Source organism: Pan troglodytes, chromosome 4 (genome assembly GCF_028858775.2).
Source record: "Pan troglodytes isolate AG18354 chromosome 4, NHGRI_mPanTro3-v2.0_pri, whole genome shotgun sequence".
Taxonomy (NCBI): domain Eukaryota; kingdom Metazoa; phylum Chordata; class Mammalia; order Primates; family Hominidae; genus Pan; species Pan troglodytes.
In genome coordinates, this window is record NC_072402.2 from 115,089,886 (window position 1) to 115,111,555 (window position 21,670).

At 35.9% G+C, this 21,670-nt stretch overlaps 1 long non-coding RNA gene across 1 annotated transcript; it reads right to left on the reverse strand.

The window, feature by feature from the left end:
- Positions 1 to 2,277: 2,277 nt before the first annotated feature.
- LOC129144092 (uncharacterized) lies at positions 2,278 to 21,167 on the reverse strand. The gene is made up of 3 exons (XR_008548253.1): positions 20,698 to 21,167; positions 15,608 to 15,818; positions 2,278 to 2,543 (listed from the first exon to the last, which is right to left on the reverse strand). It is a non-coding gene; the product is annotated as an uncharacterized LOC129144092 (long non-coding RNA).
- Positions 21,168 to 21,670: the final 503 nt, after the last annotated feature.

Consider the following 21,670-nt stretch of genomic DNA (forward strand, 5'->3'; position numbering starts at 1 on the left):
CTACCTTGGCCCCCTCTAGACTTTGGACACCGGCAAGTGTGGGAGGGAGACCAGGGTTGCTGAGGGCAGCTTGGCATGCTCCTGCAGGAGCCCCTCGGTGCAAACAGCCTGGGCACCATGGATGGTATGTTGTTGGTGGCAGGAGGCAGACAGGTTCCTAGGCAGGAAGGAGCAGGTCCCCAGTGAAGCCCACCTTCAAGACAGGGATGGCCTGAAGCCTCCGGATCAGGCTGCCAGTTCTGGGTGGAGTCTGTGACTCAGAGTAAGAACTTATGGTGCTTTTTCCAGGCCCACCCATGGCTGCCCATGGAGCACTCAGCATGCACTTCCTCCCTTCTGAGCGCATAAAAACCCCAGATTCAGCCAGACTCAGACACTTGTTGGATGACCTGCCTGCAGATAGGAGCTACCCACTTCAGGTCTTTTCTACACTCATCAGGATGACTTGCCTGCAGAAAGGAGCTACCCAACTTCAGGTCTCCTCTGCACTGAGAGCTGGGCACTTGTTGGGACAACCTGCCTGCGGAAAGAAGCTACCCACTGCAGGTCTCCTGAGAGCTGTTTTGTCATTCAGTGAATCTCCTCTCTGCCTTCCTTACCCTCCAGCTGGCCATCTACCTCATTGTTCCTGGTCATGGAACAAGAACTCGGGTCCTGCTAAATGGTGGGACTGAAAGAGCTATAAAACAAATAAGGTTGAAACCACTTGCCATGTTACAGGTGACTAGAAGGAGAGAAGAGTCATGGGTCTTTTGGGAGCCCAGACCTTGGGGCTCCCTGAGACAGGGCTGTGACACTGTAACATCATCTTTGGGACTCTGCGGTTCCTGGCATCTTCGAGCTTTTGGGAACCATCATGTTCCCCTTCTCCAGCTGCTGGTGCCCACAGTGGAAGCTGCTTGTGGTACATCCGGTCCAGCTGCAGCCTCAAACCCTGTGCTCACTTGCTCACATACCCCTTGCCACTCCACACCTGGCTTACCCTTAGCATGTGTGGAATCTGGGCCAGTAGCATGACCCACGCTTGCAGAATACCAAAAGTGTTCTGGAAGTACTTTACCCTAGATGCTAGGTTTTTTACTTTCACCTCAATGTAAGGATCCCCAAAATTCACTCCTCTAAAGAACAAATGATGAATGACAAAAATTGTAAAAAATCAACTCTCTTAGTACTTTGGAAATTGAATGAAGGTTTGCAACAATCCAAGGAGCATTTATTCAAGAAAAACAGCTGAATCTTGGTAAAAACAGAAAACTGTGTGGTGTTTTAATTTTCCCTTTCCCCATTCCCATCGCTGAAGATTAGCAGTATCTTTGAAAACCAACAGCTTTGCAACCGCAGTAGCTGTGGAAACCAGTAACCTGGCAACCACTGGAGGGGCAGGATAGATTTCATATAGATTTAAAAGTGTTTTAAATGCTTTTTAAAAGTGGGCAAGGCATGTTTAGAACTAAAAGTCCCATCCCCAGAGACTTATCTTTATTTAACTTCTATGCGAATTCCCTGGAAAACTCCATTGTTCTGAAATAGAGCCTGCTCTGTCCAAACAGCCTTATTCTTTCTTCAATCTTATTCCTTGGATGTTTGTCAAAAAACAATCAGCAGCAATTTGTTAATATTTCAGTTGCCTGTAGCTGTGGTAATAGTTAGGACTAACAAGAGGTGACCAAAAACCATTTTAAAAAATGGCAAATGAGTTGTTCATATAGGGCTTTGCAAAGCTCTGACATACACCTGGGAGTCTAGAGAGACAGGTATGTAGGCACAGTTGTGCCCCAGAAAGACATGGGAAGACACTAATGTCACCTTTGGATGACCTTGAAACTCTTACAAGCAGGACATGAAGGCTAAGTCAAAATTATAAACTTCCTGATGGAGCAATGAAGATTTATCTCAATATACACATAGAACTCCTTCAGCAATGACTGAAACATTTAACAATACAAGGTATTTAATGATCAAGCAAGGATTTCTAATCAACCATGTTTTGGCCACAACTAGATACATCATAGTCTGGTAGTTGAAATCTAAACACAAAGTTAATAACTTGAAATAGTAAGAGGAGGGGAACTTGCAATAAAACACTAAATAGGACCTTTTAGCTGGATCCAGTTGCATTCATACTAATAGCCAATATGCATAGGAGAAACAGGCTGAGGTTCCACTTTATAAAAGCTATGACTTGTGAGAAAGGCAATATTACTCACAACATTTTGTATTAAATTGTTCCTCTGTAAAACTATGTAAAACACTCTTAAATCAATGAATCACGGCAAACTTATAGTCAGTGTGTATTTGAGAAGTTTAGCAGGTACTTAGAGATCATAAATACCCATAAACTGCCATCAAGGGGACTTGCTCCAAAGCTGACACTCCACAGGAAAAAGTTGATTAATCAAACTCATTTTTCTTCAAATAAGGTCATTAATCAAAATTGTTTTTTTTCCAACTGTAACAAATGAGATTTGAGGAGAAGAGATGCTGCAGAATGTAGTCCTGATGGAGAAAATACTTGGTGTTCTTTTCCATTTCTGCCAATTGACCTAAATTTAACAAATAAACTCAACGAGAGAAAGCGAGAAAAGTCTCCTCTAGCCTGTCTAGGAAGGAGGTCTAAGGATCAAATATTCACATGCCCTCAGAAGTGGTTAAAACTATTCTATTTAATCCCCTCAAAACATTGATTCCACTGAGGGAAGACACATACAGCCTATTAGTTAAGACACTCTGAATTCTTGGTTATATTTGAAATCATAAAGATAAGTGTGTTATTATATCTGGTAGATGTAATGTGATAACCAAAAATGTATATATCATAAAAACAATAACACATTAGTAAAATTAGTGGTTTAATAAAGCTTGATAAATAAGTGAAGTTTCTATTTCTCTTTTCTTCACTTTTCTGAATACTCCATACTTGTCTATTCTTTCAGAATTGGTGAAAAATATCAGCGTTGTATATCTAAATCACCAAGAACAGAATTGGAACGTGGAACTTTGCTTTTTACAGTATTTCATGCTCTTTAAATTCAAAAATTTGTGAAATGTATTGGCAATGAGCTAATAGGATGAATTTTTTTTTTTAATTTTGAGAAGAGGAGACAAAAATTTGTGGACTTTTAAGGACTTTTGAGCCACACATTATATAATCAAAGCAGCTATATTTTGAAAGCGTTTTTTGGAGTAGTATAATTGTGTATCTCATATATCAACATTTCTGTTTATATATTGTTGATTTTAGAAAAATTAGAACCCTAACACTAATCTACTGAAGGATCTCCAGCCAGAGTTAACACTGAGAAATATATACCTATTATGAGGAAATAAGCAACTTCTAATAAAATTCAGACAGAATCTATTGTGTTTATAAGAAGTTAAATCAATGAAAATAAAAATAGAAGATTGGCCTTTTGCATGAGAGGAAAACAAAAAAAAAATCTTTAAATTTATTTATTATGTTTTTTGTGTGTGTCTGCTATCTACCAGCTTTCATGCTAGTTGTAATGTCCTGTTATGGTTTGGATCTGTGTCTCCACCCAAATCTCATACAAATGTTGAATTGTAAACCCCAGTATTAGAGATCGGGCCTGGTGGGAGATGATTGGATTTTGGAGACAGTTTCTTATAAATGGGTTAGCACCATCCCCTCGGTGCTGTTCTCATAATAGCGAGTGAGTGCTCATGAGATTTGGTTGTTTAAAAGTGTATAGCACCTCCCCTCTCTCTCTCTTACTCCTGCTCCTGCCATGTAAGACATGCCTTCTCCCACTTTGCTTTCAGCCATGATTGTATGTTTCCTGAGGCCTCCCCAGTAGCCGAGCAGATGCCAGCATTATGCTTCCTGTATAGCCTGTGGAACCATGAGCCAATTAACACTTTTTTTTTATGAATTACTCAGTCTCTGGTATTTCTTAATTGCAATGTGAGAATAGATTAATATATGTCTATATCATTTTAAAACTATAAAGTTGTATCTAATATGAATTGTAGATGCAATTTTTTAAAGGAGATTTAAAGGAGATTCAATGAAGTTAATATCCTAGGTCACATAGCTGGCAAACATTTAAATTTAAGTCTGTCTGATTCTCTCTGCTTTCTCCAGTTTTTAAATAATGCAATTATAATCATAGTAACAATCCAAATAGGGAAGTACATGCCAACTTTTCTGCATGCGTTATTTCATTAATCTTTATAATAGCCATATGAGGTACAGGAATTTTGAACAGTTAGACATAAGTTGTTCTATCTGACTCCAGTGCCTGAACTCTTATCATACCATCCAGTTTTCCTAAAAACCCTTAGCTGTATTGGAGTCTGGCATTCTACTTTATACAAATACTCTTTCCAATATAGTTATATTAAATAGTTATATTAGAAATCTGTGTAATCAACATGTGCAGAGCAGCTGCTATGTGCATAGCATTGCAATGGTGCTCAATCCACTTTTTTGTTTTTCTTTCTGTCATAGAGACATGTAATTAGATTGTGTATTTTTGTTTTTATTTATTTTTTTGCCTAATGAATTGGAGTCATACAGAGTGTGAGTAGAAAGAATAGGAAGAATCCCACAATCAAGAAATCTATAGGCTTATAAAAAGTTGGACAAGTACATATTATTCCTTACTTTAGAAATTACTCTCTTCCAGGAAATTATAATCTTTTTATCAGTTAGAAGATCACAATTACAATCTCCATACCACTTATTGAGTAGCTATGTGTCTGAACCATGTGGATCAGCATTCTCAGCGTTTGATGAACTTCAGTAAAGTGCAATCATATGTGAGTATAGTGGTCATTTGATAAATTGATGATAGAATTAGAAGAATTATAGGCAAATATATTGTTATTTAGACGAGTTACTGCTTAAATCTGGGTCAGCCTTCAAAGAAGATGCTCTCTGAGCCTGGTTTTAAAATAACAGAAAACTTTTCCAAGGGGACAAAGTTGAAGAGGATTTTCAGATGTGGCCTAATATCTGTAGTCACAGCTGGTATTGGAAAGTACAGTTCATGTTCTGGAAACAGAAAGACATTAGGGTTGTTTGGCATTTAGAAAAAGAGATTTGGAAAGAGAGAATGGGGGTCCTCAATGTTATGAAATTTGGAATATGTTCCAGAGACAAATAATATCGGTCATATTTTAGCAACAGTGTAGTGACTTTATAAAACATTTGTTTTAAATATTAATATAAAGGTGGGAGAGAGTGGAGGCAGAGAGATTATGTGACAGACCGCCATAAGGAACCTGTTAAGAGAAAATAAAGACAAAACCATCTTATTGCCTTGAAATAAAGGACATAGAGGATGTCTGTAGAAGGCCTGTGTTTGGGATAAATGCAGAAATTCTTTTTTAAATATAATTAGCAGAGAGGATAATCTATTGGCAACATTCAGTGGAGAGTTCAAGAACAGAAAAGTAAAATTGGGGCTCATATCTGTTCATAAGCGCATATGTTCTAAAGAATTGAAGCTAATGAACACATAACCAAAAGCAGGGAGAGTTTGTAGAATAGCTAAGAAAAGAGGAGAGTCAAGAAACAAAGAAATCTTAAGGAGTAACTTAAGGAGACACAGTTCGACAACATTTGGAGATGGTAGATTAGTTCTCTTATAAGAGTTCTTGAAGTATGGTATAATTGTCTTTATTTCTCATTAATTATTAATAGATTTATCTTTAATGGACTTTAATTTGATTTTACTCTGTCTTAAAATATTCTTTCATTAAATCACCTCCTTCCTCTCATCCTCTGTTCTGAGAGATTATATTTGTGTCTTTATTAACACTAGATTACTGATCTTGCACTCCACACCACTGCTTATTTTCTTATCTTTTTAAATTCATCTCTAAGCCAGAATAAAGTTCACACATGGACAATTACATCTTTTATACAAAACAGAAGGAAAATTTTCCCTAACTTACTCAACTTCAATTTAGTTGCTTACCAGTATGAATGCCTGTTACAGTAGATATTTTCCACTACTAACTTAAGAATAGGCCACTCTAATTATTTAGATTTTTTCTTTCTTTCTTTTTTTAGACAGAGTCTTGCTCGGTTGCCCAGGCTGGAGTGCAATGGCACCATCTCAGCTCACTGCAACCTCCACCTCCTGGGTTCAAGCAATTCTCCTGCCTCGACCTCTCGAGTAGCTGGGAGTACAGGCGCGTGCCACCACACCCAGCTAATTTTTTGTATTTTTAGTAGAGACGGGATTTCACCATGTTGGCCAGGGTGATCTCAATCTCTTGACCTCATGATCTGTGTGCCTCAGCCTCCCAAAGTGCTGGGATTACAGGCGTGAGCTGCCACTCCCGGCCCTAATTTTTTAGATTTTTAAGTTACTGCTTCTTTTATTGATAATATGTTTTTCTTCTTTTCTTGGGTAGACTCCTTCAAGTTTCAGTTTAGGTGAGATTTCTTCTATTAGAATATTTCTTACATCAAATTGACTTGTCTCTTAATTCTGTCTACACTGCACAGTTTATACTTCTCTTGTATTGATTGCTTAAAATGCATTTCTTATCTCCCTAATATATTTTAATCTTCTTGTGTATAGGAATCATTTTTATTTTTCCATGAATAATCCACTGCACAGTCTTAAGCACATAGTAGACACTCATTTAATATTTGCTCAAATCAACTGCATTGTACTCATGCCATTGTGACTTTTACTGAGTTCAATATTGGCCTCTATCTATCACTATCATTCTTCCCTTTAAGAACTATCTCTGGTGTGGCATGATAAATAGGAATTATTCTAATCAGTCCCAGTCAAGTCTGGAAGCAGAAAGCAAAATGCTCAATTGAGGGCATGTGGCCTAAGAAAAAAGCTCTTCTCTGGGAAAAGCAAGTAGTCATAAAACATGTGGCATTATTGTTCTTCAAATTTATAAACAGTTTGTAACCAAATTTCTTCATTTCCACTGAGGGCTGAATCAGAGGAAATGGGTTCATTCTGAAGCCAGGTGGATTTTATATAAAGAAAAATTATATTTCTGTACCCAAAGATATTAAACTGGAAAAGCTTGAAGAAAGGGAATATTTAGATAACCTTAACTCATTCCCCATCTGTCTGAGATGGCCTGCCTTTCCGAGCTATTCTGAAATTGCTGACATCACTACATCCTTTCAACTCTAGACTCGATTTCAAGACCCTTAATATTAAACTCTAGTTCTTTGTCAGGATTTGTTATCCTGAATCATAATGAAACCATGGAAAATTTTTGTCACAGCTGAGTTCAAATAAATGTTGGCAGAATTTACTCCAAATTAAGTCTGTAAAATGGATAAGCACCTGACTGACTTACTCTATTCACCACCTAAAAACGCTTTATAAGAGTATCCTCTCTCATGGCACTTAAGAATTTCCTGTTTTATTCCTGGCAGGAAATTTTACTGCTTGCACCTTTCGGGAACATCGTAAAGAAAAACTAAGCAGTTGTTGTAAAAAACGTGAGGAAATTTTACAGTACTCTATAAATATTAACTAATGACCAAATTAATTGTAGAAATTCCAAGTAATAAAAACATGAACCAAACAGTATATCATCTAAGGGAAAGTTTGACTAAAGTTGGTTTTGCTGTAAAAAATCTCTTGGATTTTCCTAATATTTCCTTTTCTTCATCCTTTAAGTACACGGCATATTCCATAATGTTTTAAATCTGCATCAGATAATTGAATAATTGCTGAAAGATCTATGGGTAAAGGAAAATGTGAGTATTTTACCTTGCAGCTATGGTTTATATTATGTCAAAATATTTCCTTTTATGGCTGATAAACAACAGTATTTGCCCTGAGATGTGAAATCGTGTTGTGCTAATAAAAGTAAGAATAAAGTAAAATAATGACATTCTAACAAGAAAATTAACAATATAACAAATATACCAAATTGCACTAGCTTACAATTACTGCAGTACTTTCCCAGTTTTTGTGTTTTGTGCTTTCTTCTGAATGAGGAGAGGTATGAAATGCTTGCATATTGCATGATTTTAGATTTTACTGTCTCCACCTTCTAACTACCTCGGCTCCCTCTACTACCCCTCAGTGATACCTAGTGCTGTGACATAGAAAGACAACAATGTCCTGGAGTTTTGGAATAACATGATGCCCTGATAACTTTGGGAGTCCTTATACATACTCAACAAGACCTAATTTTCCCCAAGAATCCTTGCTGTGAGGGTACATGAGCACTTAACTTCAGGGGCTCCAGGGCTTGCATCAATTTGAATTTACCTTTTTCCCAGGGGATCTGTCTTTCTGATGCATTTGCTTGGCTTACTCTTTGTTAGTGCCTAATTGGGACATTTGGGCCAGTGGTGATGAGGGTGCCAAGGGTGCCAGAGGCACTTGATGGCAAACCTTGGCCAGAGCTCCCAGGTGGAGTTTAGCTCGTGATTTTTCACACCTGCCCTATTACCCCTGCCATGTGGAAAACTGCCCAGAGTGCTTCTAGAGTCAAGGCAGTGAAGTTTTTATTGCCCTTAGGCAACCGCAGTGAATGATTTGTTTTATGGCTGAATTCTCTTGAATGACCTCAGAACTTTGGGCAAGCGATTCAGAATGCCAGCAGGTTGGAGCGGAAACCCAGTGGCCTCTCTTTTTCTGGGTCTGCTCCTCAGTTACGGTGAAAATTGGAATGAATGGAATAGGGTTTGCCATGCATGGCAGCAGGGCATGATGTAGTTCTCAGAAGGAGACATAGCTGGGTGGACCATTTATAATTTTAATTGCCTATGTAATACAGGGCTCAGCTGCATCACAGAGCAGAAACTGGGGAATGTTCACTGCTAAATGGATCCTCAGAGTCTTGCTTTACTTTCCAGGCTGTTGTCCCTTTTACACAGATTGGCTTTTTAGTCTTCCACACGTTTTCCCTCTTGTCAAAATCTTAACCCTAGACAACTATTGGTTGCTTCATTATTTTAAAATTTAAAGAACACTACATTTAACAAGCAAAGAAAAAATTACCAGGAATTTGGCCAGAGTAATTAAGCAGCAGGTGTTACAAGGGAAGTTTATGTCCATCCTTACCTTGAGAAGAGTATAAACATTCTGTTTTTTGATTGGTTAAATGAGGTGTTTTCTTCTTTTTAAGTTTTGGAAAGACCATGGAACCTACATCATTTTGCCTAGGTACTAAGCCTCCAGCTCCGGAAAATGCATTCCAATAATGTCTTCAGCCAGCAGAATATTGGCCTTAGATGTAGAAAACTCAATGCTTATTTTACCTAATTGCTCCTTTTCATGCAACCTAAACTTTTAAAAAGGAGTACCTATCAAATGTTGACAAAAAGTTATTTTCTGCCTACAAAATGTAATACAATATTACAGGCATGGTTTTGTATTACTCAAGATGTCAAGTACCTATAAGGTCAGGTAGTGAAAGAGAAAGAGAAAAAAACACCCCAGATTGGAAATATTGGGAAATAGAAACGGTGGCTTTATCTAAAGCTGGCTGTGATAACTCAGCTCCAGCTGATTTAGCCCTAAGATAGTTCATACTTTTTACTTCTAAGGAAAATTCAGAAACTGACATTTCTCTCCTATTTTTAAAATAGTAACATCAAATTTATTTACGTTTTAATTTTGGAGGGAGTTTTGATAGACAGACTCATCCATGAGTTGACAGTTTATGATCTCTATCTTAAAGCCAGATGGAAAAAATAGGAGTTAGATTAAGAAATTATTATTGATGACCTAACAGAGTGAGAGTTACTATATGCAGAGCCTTTTGTATTCTCTCATTTACTTTTATAGTATTGGAAAGATATATAAAGAGGTGTCAAAAGCCCTTTTTAGGGAGGTTTAACTGTGGACCATAATTTCTTTTTTGCCCTTATTAGAGAAAGGGCCTTATATGTCTGCTAAGCATTCCCAAATTGTCATCAGGAATTTATTTCTTATTCAGCTCCTTTGCAATATTCTTTTTAATACCCTCCCAGCAGCCTGCCTTGAATAAAAATAAGCCTTTCCTTTCTGTAGGCGGCTTGGTTACAAGAAGGGAAAAGGGTTTAGAGCTATACAACATGAATGTTCATGCGACACAACGCTACTTCAATCAGGAAAGGCTTCCCAATCAACTGCACCGATGTCAGTCGTTCCCCGCTCCTCCATGAAAAATTTCTTCTTTCCTCTGTGCATTCAATATTAACAGACTTCTCCTTGCATTTAAATCCTAGTGCGGCCATGATTTTTAACTTCCTAAGCCAATTCAAATACACTTGCATGCAGCTATTTTTGAATTGAGAATTACGTTTGATTTTCCTACATATGCCCAGAGGACAGCATCTGTCAATTCCACTCCTAACTTTTCTTGGCACATCTCACATGAGGATCAATATTTATCCTGATAAAATCTACATGCTGTTTTGAAGATGAGTTTTCTTTTCCACTCTTGTCTGCAGATGCATATGCTGTTTGCTTACTTTTTTTTTGAACTTCATTATCAGCCACAACAGAAGGAGATTGCCACTGGATCTACTTATAGCTAGTGTGTGTATTACCTCCTTTTCCAAGTCCTTCTTATTAAAGGAAGTAGGAAATATCTCTCCAGTGAATATCATCCAGTAAGAAGATAATACATTTACAAGGAAAAATAAGCCACATTTTGATTTTTGCATCTCTAACAGTTTTAGTCACTCCGTTTACCTTGATTTGATCGGCATTCTTAGTTTATCTTCTCTCAGCCACGCTTACAGTTTCTATGAGGTGATGCTATTCGTTTTCAAGCCAATTTGAATTAAATCTTCGGTAAGATAACTTGAGGCAATGTACTAAAAAATTTAGCAATTACTAAATTCATTACATCTATTGCATTTTATTTGTGTAATAATTGAAACTCTTGGCAACAAAATCAACATTAAAGCAATAATTTCAGCCCTTTTCTCCATATTCTCTTTATCTTTTGGGCATTCACAATAGACTTCCCTGTGTCTTTCTGATAATCTACATCTGCATGATTTACATCACAATAATTTTTGTGATTGTATCCCAGATGTTTCATATTATTTCTCTATTCCCTTAACCTCCACAGCTCAAATCAACCTCTGCCCATCGCTGTATTTTGGGCCACATATTTATACATTATTTTTAAGGCAAAAAACTGACACTAAAAACAATTCTGGTTATCAGAACTTGTGTTTCAATTCTTTCATACTCATAAATAATAGCACATAGCATAGAAATCTGTGTGGATATACTTTGATGCAGAACAAAATATAACATATGTGACATATGATTTTAAATTAAAAACTTTCCTCCCAAATGTCTCTGTAGAATAAATCATTGTAAGAAATGTCCATTTCCCCTTCGTCATTAAAATGCCTCCTTTCCAAAACTTTAACTCTGAGTCAGCTAGTGACTCTGTCTCTCTGGAGTCCCTGTCACCAGCACACAGAGGCTTGTCCCCGTTGTTCAATACAGTTTACAATTTTACACAACTTTAACCATTACTAATCTCCACAAAGCTGAAAAATATAGAAGTGAGATGACATTTGTAGAGCCACAGAATTTCAATTTAATATTTTTCTATATTTCCTTAAGTTTCTCTCATCTTACCCTATGTTTCCATACTTCAGCACTGATGGAAATGCGGCATTTTAATCTTTTTTTTTTTTTAGTCTTACATTTTTATTCTTTCCTTGAAGCAAGGAAAATGTGAACTTAACTGCTGGGATGCCTAATTTGAAGTGACTTCAAGTGGTAGATATTAATGATGTGTAAAAAGCCTAAAGCCAGAATAGTTTTAAACCCCTTTTTATTATACAGCTTAAGCTTCAGTTATACCTGAGAGCCTTCTTTATTGTTTCATGGAGGCTCTATTTTCCTCCAAATTTTCATTTATGTCTAAGCTTGATGTGCACATTTGGTATGTCATCGTCTTTTCAATTTTTAGTGTAAAATAACTTGCATGTATTTGTCTAAGTATATGTGTGTGGTATATTCATCCTAGTTTCACAAATAGCTTAATAAGTATAGTATCTCCTCAAAGAGTGACTTTACTGGTTAGGGAGAAAAATGGGATTTATTTTTAGCACCCATTTACACTTTGATCTTACCTATACTTATTCTTATTCCCTAAAAATCATCCCTCTTAGTAATTATTTACAATGCTTTTGAAAAGGCAGAAAATTCTGTGCTTAACATTTCATGATTGGCCTCAGTCCAGATGCAGCCCCTCCGTGTCTCTCACTTGGCATTCTGACATATGCATCTGGCTGCTGCTTGTCATGTATTAGTTTAATTTGGTATTAGCTCAGGCCATCTTCTTTTTATCTGTATATATTACATTGCTATTCTTTGTTGCAGCATCTGTGCCTTAAGCACATAGGAATGTAAGGTATGGTGACAAGATCAGCAATCCAGGCCCTTGATAATAAAATGGCTTTTTTTTCCCTAAAGATAATGCAATAACTGTATTCCAAAAAATCCATGTTTGTAAAAATTTGAAGAGTTTTTGCCAAATTGCTCTTTATTAACTTAGAAAAGTTTCATCTGTCTGTCTTTTGTTTGTTCTTAATCCCTCAAAACAATAGTAAGAAGTTATACATGTTTTCTTGTGAGACTTTTTAAATATGTCTATTTAGTAAATGTCAATTGTATACAAAGTAGACAGAACAGTACCAGGAGCCTTGTGCACGCATTGCCAAGTGCCCGTAACCATCAACTCCTGCCAACCCTGCTTCATCCATGCCTTTAGCCACTTCTCCTCTACTCTTAATCCGCAGCAAGTCTCTAACATTAAACTATTTCACCAATAACTACTCAGTTTGCATTTCTATGATAAAAGTATTCTCTTTAAAATAAAACAAAATATTATCTTTTTCAAAAAATTAACAAGAATTTAACATCAAATAGCCAATCCGTTCAAATTTTCAATTAACTTATAAATGTCCTTTGTTTAAAAATATAATGTCAACTAAATTAAACTCCTGGTATATTGATTGATATGTTTCTTAATTCTTTTCTTAAAAATACTTTAATTTTAGAATAGTTTTAGATTGATAGAAAAACTGTAATAATACTACTGACCGTTCCCATATTTCCCGGACCCAGTTTCCTCAATGATTAACATCTTATGTTCGTATGGTACATTTGCCACAATAAATGAGCCCCATATAAATACGATATTAATATTATTAGCTAAAGACTACACTTTATTCAGATGTTTGTAATTTTTTTTCTGTTCTAGGCTCCTATCCAGAATCAACATTGCTATTATTACTTCAAATATTTTTTCTACTCTATTCTTTCTTTCTTCTTCTTCTGAGATTACAATTATATGTATGTTACACCTATTAAAATTGTTCCATAGTTCCTGGATATTCTGTTCTCCTTGTTTGTTTTTTTTTTTCCTTTTGTTTGCATTTCAGTTTGTGAAATTCCTGTCAATCATCTGTTTTAAAGCTCATTGGTGATTTTTTTACAGCCATGTTTAGTCTACTGATAAGCCCATTGAAGGTATTATTTGTGTTTTTTTCCCCTTCTAACGATTTTTTTTTTTTTTTTTTTGAGTCAGAGTCTCACTCTGCCACCCAGGCTGGAGTCCAGCGGCATGATCTCAACTCACTGAAAACTCCGCCTCCCAGGTTCAAGTAATTCTCATGCCTCAGCCTCCGGAGTAGCTGAGATTACAGGCATGTGCCACCATGCCCAGCTAATTTTTGTATTTTTAGTAGAGGCGGGGTTTCACCATGTTGGCCAGGCTGGTCTTGAACTCCTGACCTAAAGTGATCCACCTGCCTTGATCTCCTAAATTGCTGGGATTACAGGTATGAGCCACTGCACCCGGTCCCTGTCCAATGATTTTTCTGTGTTGCCTTCTTTTTTCATTAAAGTGCTTAGCATATTAACCAAAGTTATTTTAAATTTCTTGCCTGATATTTTCTACATCTATGTCATGTCTAAGTTTGGTTTTCATGTTTGTCTCTAGATTGTATTATTTTTTGCCTTTGTCATGTTTTATAATTTTTTGTTGTGTTGGGTAACAGGGATGTTATATAGAATGTTATTGTGAGAATTTATATTAATCTAGCTGGGAGTTTTTATAGCTACAGAGGGCAGAGCTTCAAGTTCCTTTAGAGTCCTTGCTTTTCTCTCTCCTGACTTTGTTCTTCCTGTATTCCTTCTCAGAGACAGTCTGTGTTTTGCAGCTCCTTCTGTTGCAATGCACTCTTATATTGGAGTCTATTGGCTTGAGGTAAGGTTTGGGGTAGTGAAGTCTTCTATGATTTGCATTCTATTAAACCTGTCTTTTAGCAGACTTGTCTTAGTGGCTTTCAAGAGTGCTTCTTCAACGATATAGCTTTTTTATTAATTTTTTTTAACTCTACCTTTTACTTCCTTCCCTGCTGCAGCATTGCCAGTCTACTTCCTTGAATGCCTGACCCCTGTTGACTATGTCGTTTTTTCTTCCTTACACAGGAGATGAAGGATAGAGGGTTCAGAGAGATGCTCTTCCCCAAGGTAGAAGGCTCTGGCAAAGTTTTTCCCCCGGAGGGTAAAGCCAAATATGGAGAAGGCTTTGGTTATATTTCAAATGATTAGCTTTTTTCCACTGCAAAACCCATGATGGAATCTTTGTCAGATCTTCACTGTGAGAACCTGGAGACAAACCCTAAGAAAATGTTGGGCTCCCCTAAGACCACAACCTCCCAGAGTGTCTCACTGGTACTAGTCCACACTCAGCCCCCAGCAATTCATTAAAGTTACAATTTAACTAGAGTTTCAGAGGCTTCTTTCATTTCAGGTAAGCAGATTTGGGCTGTGTTCCTTGGGATACCTCTGTCTTCAAATTTTAGAGAGGTAGTTTGTTCTACCATGTTGTTTCTCTGGTAGTTTCATAAAAAGTCATTGATTTTTACTATTTTCAGCTTTTTCTTATTGCAAGAATGTGAGTGATGACTTTCAAACTCTTCTCAGATGGAAATCAGAAGTCTTCTCTTAATTAGCTTCTAATCTATAGGTTCCACTGTCTTTTTTCTTTGTCTTTTTTTTAATCTTTGATATTTATGTGTTGAAGAAACTCACACATTTTTTCCTGTTGAATTTTCCACACTGTGGATTTTGCCGATTACATCCCTGTGTTACCATTTAGCATGATCTTCTGTCCTCTATTTTTGTCTGTGAATTGTTAGGTGGATCTAGAATATTTTGGTGAGATTATTTCAGAGGTGAAGTTGTGCTGTTCAGGAAGCCCATCATATCTAATTTGTGAAGTTAACAGCCATCGATGATTTATACCTAATCCATTAATTAATTATGGGTTGCAAAGTGGTGATTATCTTCTTTCATTATAACTTTTTGATTTATTGGCTGCAATATTTCTGAAAGAGAAGCATTCCTCATTTATCATTTGGTTACCTAGTTGTACAGTCTTTAAAGGAAAGACTGGATACATGCCAGATTCTTTTCTTTGACATGTCAGTTTTCAAAATAAAAATTTAGTTTTCTAGAATCCTCTCAAATGGATATATATGACTGTATACATTTGAACATATTTGATGGAGTTCCATCCCTGACAGGTTTAACCTCATTAATATTCAAGTATTTTTTCATCTTTAGATGCAAACGTAAGTATGGAAACCTAATACTTAGGCTTACTCACATACCTCTTCTTGAGAGCTTCATGGCTATGTTGTAGTCTCGTGTTGTACACTTCCTGCTCCAGATCTAAAATAAATCATTTCACTGAACTGTCCCTTTTTTTTTTTTTTTTTTTTTTTTTAGTGGAAACTGGTATTCCAAAACTGCCATCTGGGCACTTGCAGTGCCCATTGCTTCTGAGCTGGTGATTGCTTCTAGACTTTTCAGCAGATGGAACTAAAAAGTTACAAAAACAAAACAAAACAAAACAAAACAGAATAAAGATAAAATCAAGCAAACAATAGCAGTACAGATGCTCCTCAACTCACAATGGGGTTACATCCTAATAAACCCATCATAAGTTGAAAATATCGTAAGTCAGAAATGCATTTAATGCAGCCAATCAACCAAACATCATAGCTTTGCCTAGCCTACTTTAAATGTGTTCGCAATACCTATATTAGCCTATGGTTGGGCAAAATCATCTAAGACAAAGCATATGTTATAGTAAAGTGTTCAATATCTCATGTAATTTATCGAATACTATATTAAAAGTGAAAAATAAGTAGTTGTACGGGTACTGAAAGTATGATTTCTACTGAATGCATACTGCTTCCACATCATCAGAAAGTTTGAAAATTTGTTATGTGGAACCATTGTAAGCTGGAGACTTTCTGTTATATGTGTATATATGTACATACATGTGTATGTGTGTATACATATATGTACACACATATACATACATAGTCATATGTATAATACATACAGTATGTGTGTGTATGTATGTATATAGTTGTTTGCTTACATTTTTGCTTTGCTTTTATTATTTGAGGATAGAATACTTTATGAATTACTTTCTACTTATCCAATAAATTAAAATAAATGAGTGAATTTATTTAATTTCTTCAATCTTACATCTCTCCACATTTTTTTCCACATTGAGAATCTCAGCAATGATAGAGTTGGAATATTACTTGATTCTTCATTTGTTTTATCCCACATTATACACATTAATTGTCTCAAAATCACAATGCTGACACAAGAACAATGATATAATTACTGAAAACGGTTTACAAGAGTGGTGTTTTTTTTTTCTTAAGTTCTTTGTGCTCTTAAGTCATATCACATTAGGGAAGTATACTCCAATTACTGTTTTTTACAGTCACTTGAAATAATTCCTCTTGAAATGAATATGCTGCCGATAGGATACACATTTGATTTGGTTCATTTTATTTTTAATTTTTAGGGATTTCTCTTTCCTTAATGTTGTTTCACAATCATACTAAACTTTGTAATTATACAATTATATATTTTCATTCTTTCCTATTTCTGATAGGTTACCATAGCTACATTGTCAAAACATACAGCTGCTTCATGCTATAATCCATGCCTTATAACCATGTTTATTCCTAATCCTATATATTAAACGCTCATCACCAATCCTCTTGTGGTTTCTCCATTCATTTTGGTTGTCTAAAGTCCATTCTCTAGTAAATGCTTTATAAAATGCTAACAGAAACAGAATTTTCCAAGTATTTGATTGTCATAAAGTTTATCTAAACACTTTATAGTTGAAATTCAGTTTGCTTGGATCAAATCCTAGGTTCATAGTTCATTTTCTTAGGTATTCTATTATCCCTTATCTTCCCTTAGGTATCCCTCACCTTCTGCTATAACATACTGTTATTGAAAAGTCTCATGATAATCTAATTTTCTTTCTCTAGTGAGAATTTTCATGTTTTTGCTTAGATGTAAGATGAATTTTTTGTTTTAATTTTAGTAATTTTATTAGACAGCGTCATTATTGGTTATTCTGGGTCTATTTGTCTATATTTGTGTTGTACTCTTTTATTTGTACTTTTAAGTCTTTTTATTATTTTTTTAATTTTAGGAATTTTCTTGCATTATAACTTTTATTATTTTTTGTTCTCTGATTTACCTTTTTATTTCAGGGAATCATAACATGTATCTTGAATCATTTTTATCTACTACATCTGTTACCATTTCTCATATTTTTATATAGCATTTTTTATTTTTTGTTTATTTCAAAATATTTCCTTCTCTTTACCTTTGTCCTTCTCAGTCATAATCTGTTATGCTTACATGTTCTTGTGTTTTTCCTAGTTTAGTCTTCAGTTCTAAATAACTTTTCTAAATCTTTCCCAGTTCTATAATCTCAGTTCTAAATTTTTTCCACTCTGCCTTATGTTGTCACTCAAATAATTTTAAAAAAAATTATTTCAGTTCATTTTGAAAGATTAGATTACAGTGCTTTCTGATTTATCCATGTGTCTAACAGCCTATTCTACATCAATCATAATGACCTAAAGTGGATCACGTTTACTGAGAGACTGTGATAAAGCAGTTACTCGGCATATATCATTAAATGTTGAATGGAACATTCCTATCTACTTTAGTCCACACACTCCCTTCCTTCTTTTTTTTTTTTTAGTTTTTTTTGAGACGGAGTCTCGCTCTGTCACCTAGGCTGGAGTGCAGTGGCGCAATCTAGGCTCACTGCAAGCTCCGCCTCCTGGGTTCACGCCATTCTCCTGCGTCAGCCTCCCGAGTAGCTGGGACTACAGGCGCCCGCCATCGCGCCTGGCTAATTTTTTGTATTTTTAGTAGAGATGGGGTTTCACCGTGGTCTCCGTCTCCTGACCTCATGATCTGCCCGCCTTGGCCTCCCAAAGTGCTGGGATTACAGGTGTGAGCCACCCCACCCGGACCCTTCCTTCTAATAACGCTATGGGTTTTATTTATAAGGTCTTCATTCACTTTATAAGATTCGAGAGAACTTTGTTCCAATCTTGGCTCTGCTGCTACTTTTAATAGGTAATTTCAAACAAATTACTTAATTTTTCTGAATCTCAGTCTTCCTCAATAAAATACGGGTAATATCTATTTATAAAATTATAGAAATTAAATAAATGTAAATTCTTAACACAGTGCCTCACTCTATGAATGGTTGTTACTTTTGTTATTACTTGATTAATCTTGGTATAAATTATTAAATCTGCTGAGTAAAAGTGCTCAATCATCTCTTTTCAGTAATGTGAAAATGACATTTTCTTCTAGCTCAGTAATACCATATTTTTCATTGATAATTTAAATTCTTATTCATGATATACTTTCATGAATATGAAAGTTGGGCTCTTCTAGCCCAACCTTATTTTCCGTATCTTACTGGTTACTTTAATTTTAATTGTATCATTATTCTGACTTTTTTTCCAATAAGACAAAATTCCTCACATGCCATGAAGTTGCTCAGTTCTGAATTACTGCCAAAAATTGAAGATATGCCTTACAACGCTTGCAGATAACACCTATGCCATACATGTGGACAAAATGAAGAGAAGGAGGCTGTGGGTGAAGGCTGAAATCCCTGTATGATAACTCTGCACCTACCATGATTCTTTTCTCCACTCATAACATGTATTTCTTCCTTGCTTTTATTTACTTTTTATTTTATAGCATGGTCTGATTTCAAACACATTTTTTCTCTTTTATTGTTTTATTGGCCCTAAGTTGGAGACACAAGGCATTTAAACAAATGGGTGGAAGGGGAGAGAAGGGACTATTATCTAACTATTCCCTATAGTCCTGTTTACATTCACACTTGTAGACTGTGTATGAACCAACTGAACTATGTAACCAGGTTCATTTAGAGTGTTTTGAGACAGGTTGATTTGAGTTCTGGGTCCAGATAATGTGGTGGATTTTTGTTTTATTTCAGTTTTGTTTTTTAAACATATTCATTTAGATGATGATTCATATATCCAAGGCTGTTGCAGATCTGTTTCCACACATTGTGGGTATAAGGTAATGATTACTTGTCCTGATTGTGTACCAGGATATTTTTAGAAATATGAGCCCCACTCCCAAGACAGTTTTATTCGGGAGGTTAAAAAACAAAGGCATAGTTATTAATATCCAGATTTATTATTCGCTATGAAATGTACTAGGTTGAATAGGCTTGGACAAGTTACTCAATTTCCATGAGAATTATTTGATTTTTAAAATGAAATGATGGTAATAAAATATCTGTAACAGTTTTAGAAAGCCACTTATCATGGTACTTGGAGAGAGCATGTTTTAATAGCAAATATTAATATTCCTAAAAATACTTTCAAATTGTGGAAGTTGACTGAGCAAAGGTGTTGATATATGAGATGCAGAAATTCAAAGTCAACTTTAGAATAGGTACCTTTTCTGCTCCAGCTCGTTTGTTTCATTTCCTAAATTTATCTGAGACACAAAAATAATTGACTGTACTCAGTGGCATTTGAAGATAGTTTTCCATCTTTATCCTTCCATAACTATTCAATAGTAGATCAAAGAAAGAAAGAAAAATCACAGATCTGAAACTGATCCTAGCACAGTCTCCAGAGAGGAAATGCTACCAGTACTTGCTGCGACTGGGTCGCTATCCCTGCACTTTGGCCCTCACAGTAACGGCTGATGCTCAGCTGGAAAAGAGTGGCCTCCTGGGCACCCTACTTTTAGGGTAGAAATGCTTATAGTTTATCTATGCAGCTTTCTGGAGTTCATGGACTTCACAGTTATCATCCACATGTCTTTGTTAACTATTCTCACTGGGAAAGTATATATTTGGTGTTTAAACCATTTTTTTAATCTACTCCCTAATCAATTACGTCAGCAAAAGAGGAAAAATCTATTTTAGAGGATATAAAGGGATATAAAACAAAGACAGATTTCAAAATTTCTATCATTTTTATAATGTGTAGAGAAAGCAAATTTGAATAATTCATTATAAGCCAATTTGAGAAAAATATTCCATCAAATACATCTTTTTAACTGTATTAACAATTTAGTATTTAACTGTATTAACAATTTAGTATTGCCAGAAAGTAATTCCTTCAGCAGATGTGTTGCTCACCAAAATCATCCTAACCTCATACACATAAATAAAACCCGTATTTCATACTTTTTGCCTAGTTTCTGGTCCAGTTCTAATATTTACCTTACTTTATTTAAAACATTCTATACAACATGTTCTATATTTTTCTTTTATTAATTATGTCTAAGATAATGCCAACTATACTCATTTCATTTCATTTCTTATTCATTATGAATCTTTCTAACATCCACTTACAAATGTTTCTATTGCCTTTCTCCTCTTTCTTCTGTGTCCGGAATTTATTCCTTCTGGTAGGTTCTTGTTCTCGCTGACTTCAAGAATGAAGCCATGGACCCTTGCAGTGAGTGTTACAGTTCTTAAAGATGGTGTGTCCGGAGTTTTTTCCTTCAGATGTTCAGATGTGTCCGGAGTTTCTTCCTTCTAGTGGGTTCGTGGTTTTGCTGACTTCAGGAGTGAAGCCACAGACCATCGCAGTGAGTGTTACAGCTCTTAAACGTGGTGCGTCTGGAGTTGTTTGTTCCTCCCAGTGGGTTCGTGGTCTTGCTGACCTCAGGAGTGAAGCCACAGACCTTTGCAGTGAGTGTTACAGCTCATAAAGGTAGTCCGTGGACCCAAAGAGTGAGCAGTGCAAGATTTATTGTGAAGAGCTAAAGAACAAATATTCCACAGCGTGGAAAGGGACCCAAGTGGGTTGCTGCTGCTGGCTGGGGTGGCCAGCTTTTAGTCCCTTATTTGGCCCTGCCCACATCCTGCTGATTGGTCCATTAAACAGAATACTGATTGGTCCATTTTACAGAGTGCTGATTGGTGTGTTTACAAACCTTTAGGTAGACACAGAGCACTGATTGGTGTGTTTTTACAGAGTGCTGATTGGTGCATTTACAATCCTTTAGCTAGAGAGAAAAGTTCTCCAAGTCCCCACCAGACCCAGAAGTCCAGCCAGCTTCATCTCTCACTTCTTTTTAAATTTTACATATATCTTGGAACATAACATTTTTTGGCTTGCCATTCTATTCCCCTCCCCCCAACTTTAACATATTACCTTTTTCATTTAAACAAACTTGAGCTTTTATTCTGCTTTCTTTGCTTTCAAGAGACACATTTTTGAGAGTTTTTGTTTTTGCTTAACTTCAATTTAATTTAATTATTTAATTATTTTATTTTTTTGAGATGGAGTCTCACTCGGTCATCCAGGCTGGAGTGTAGT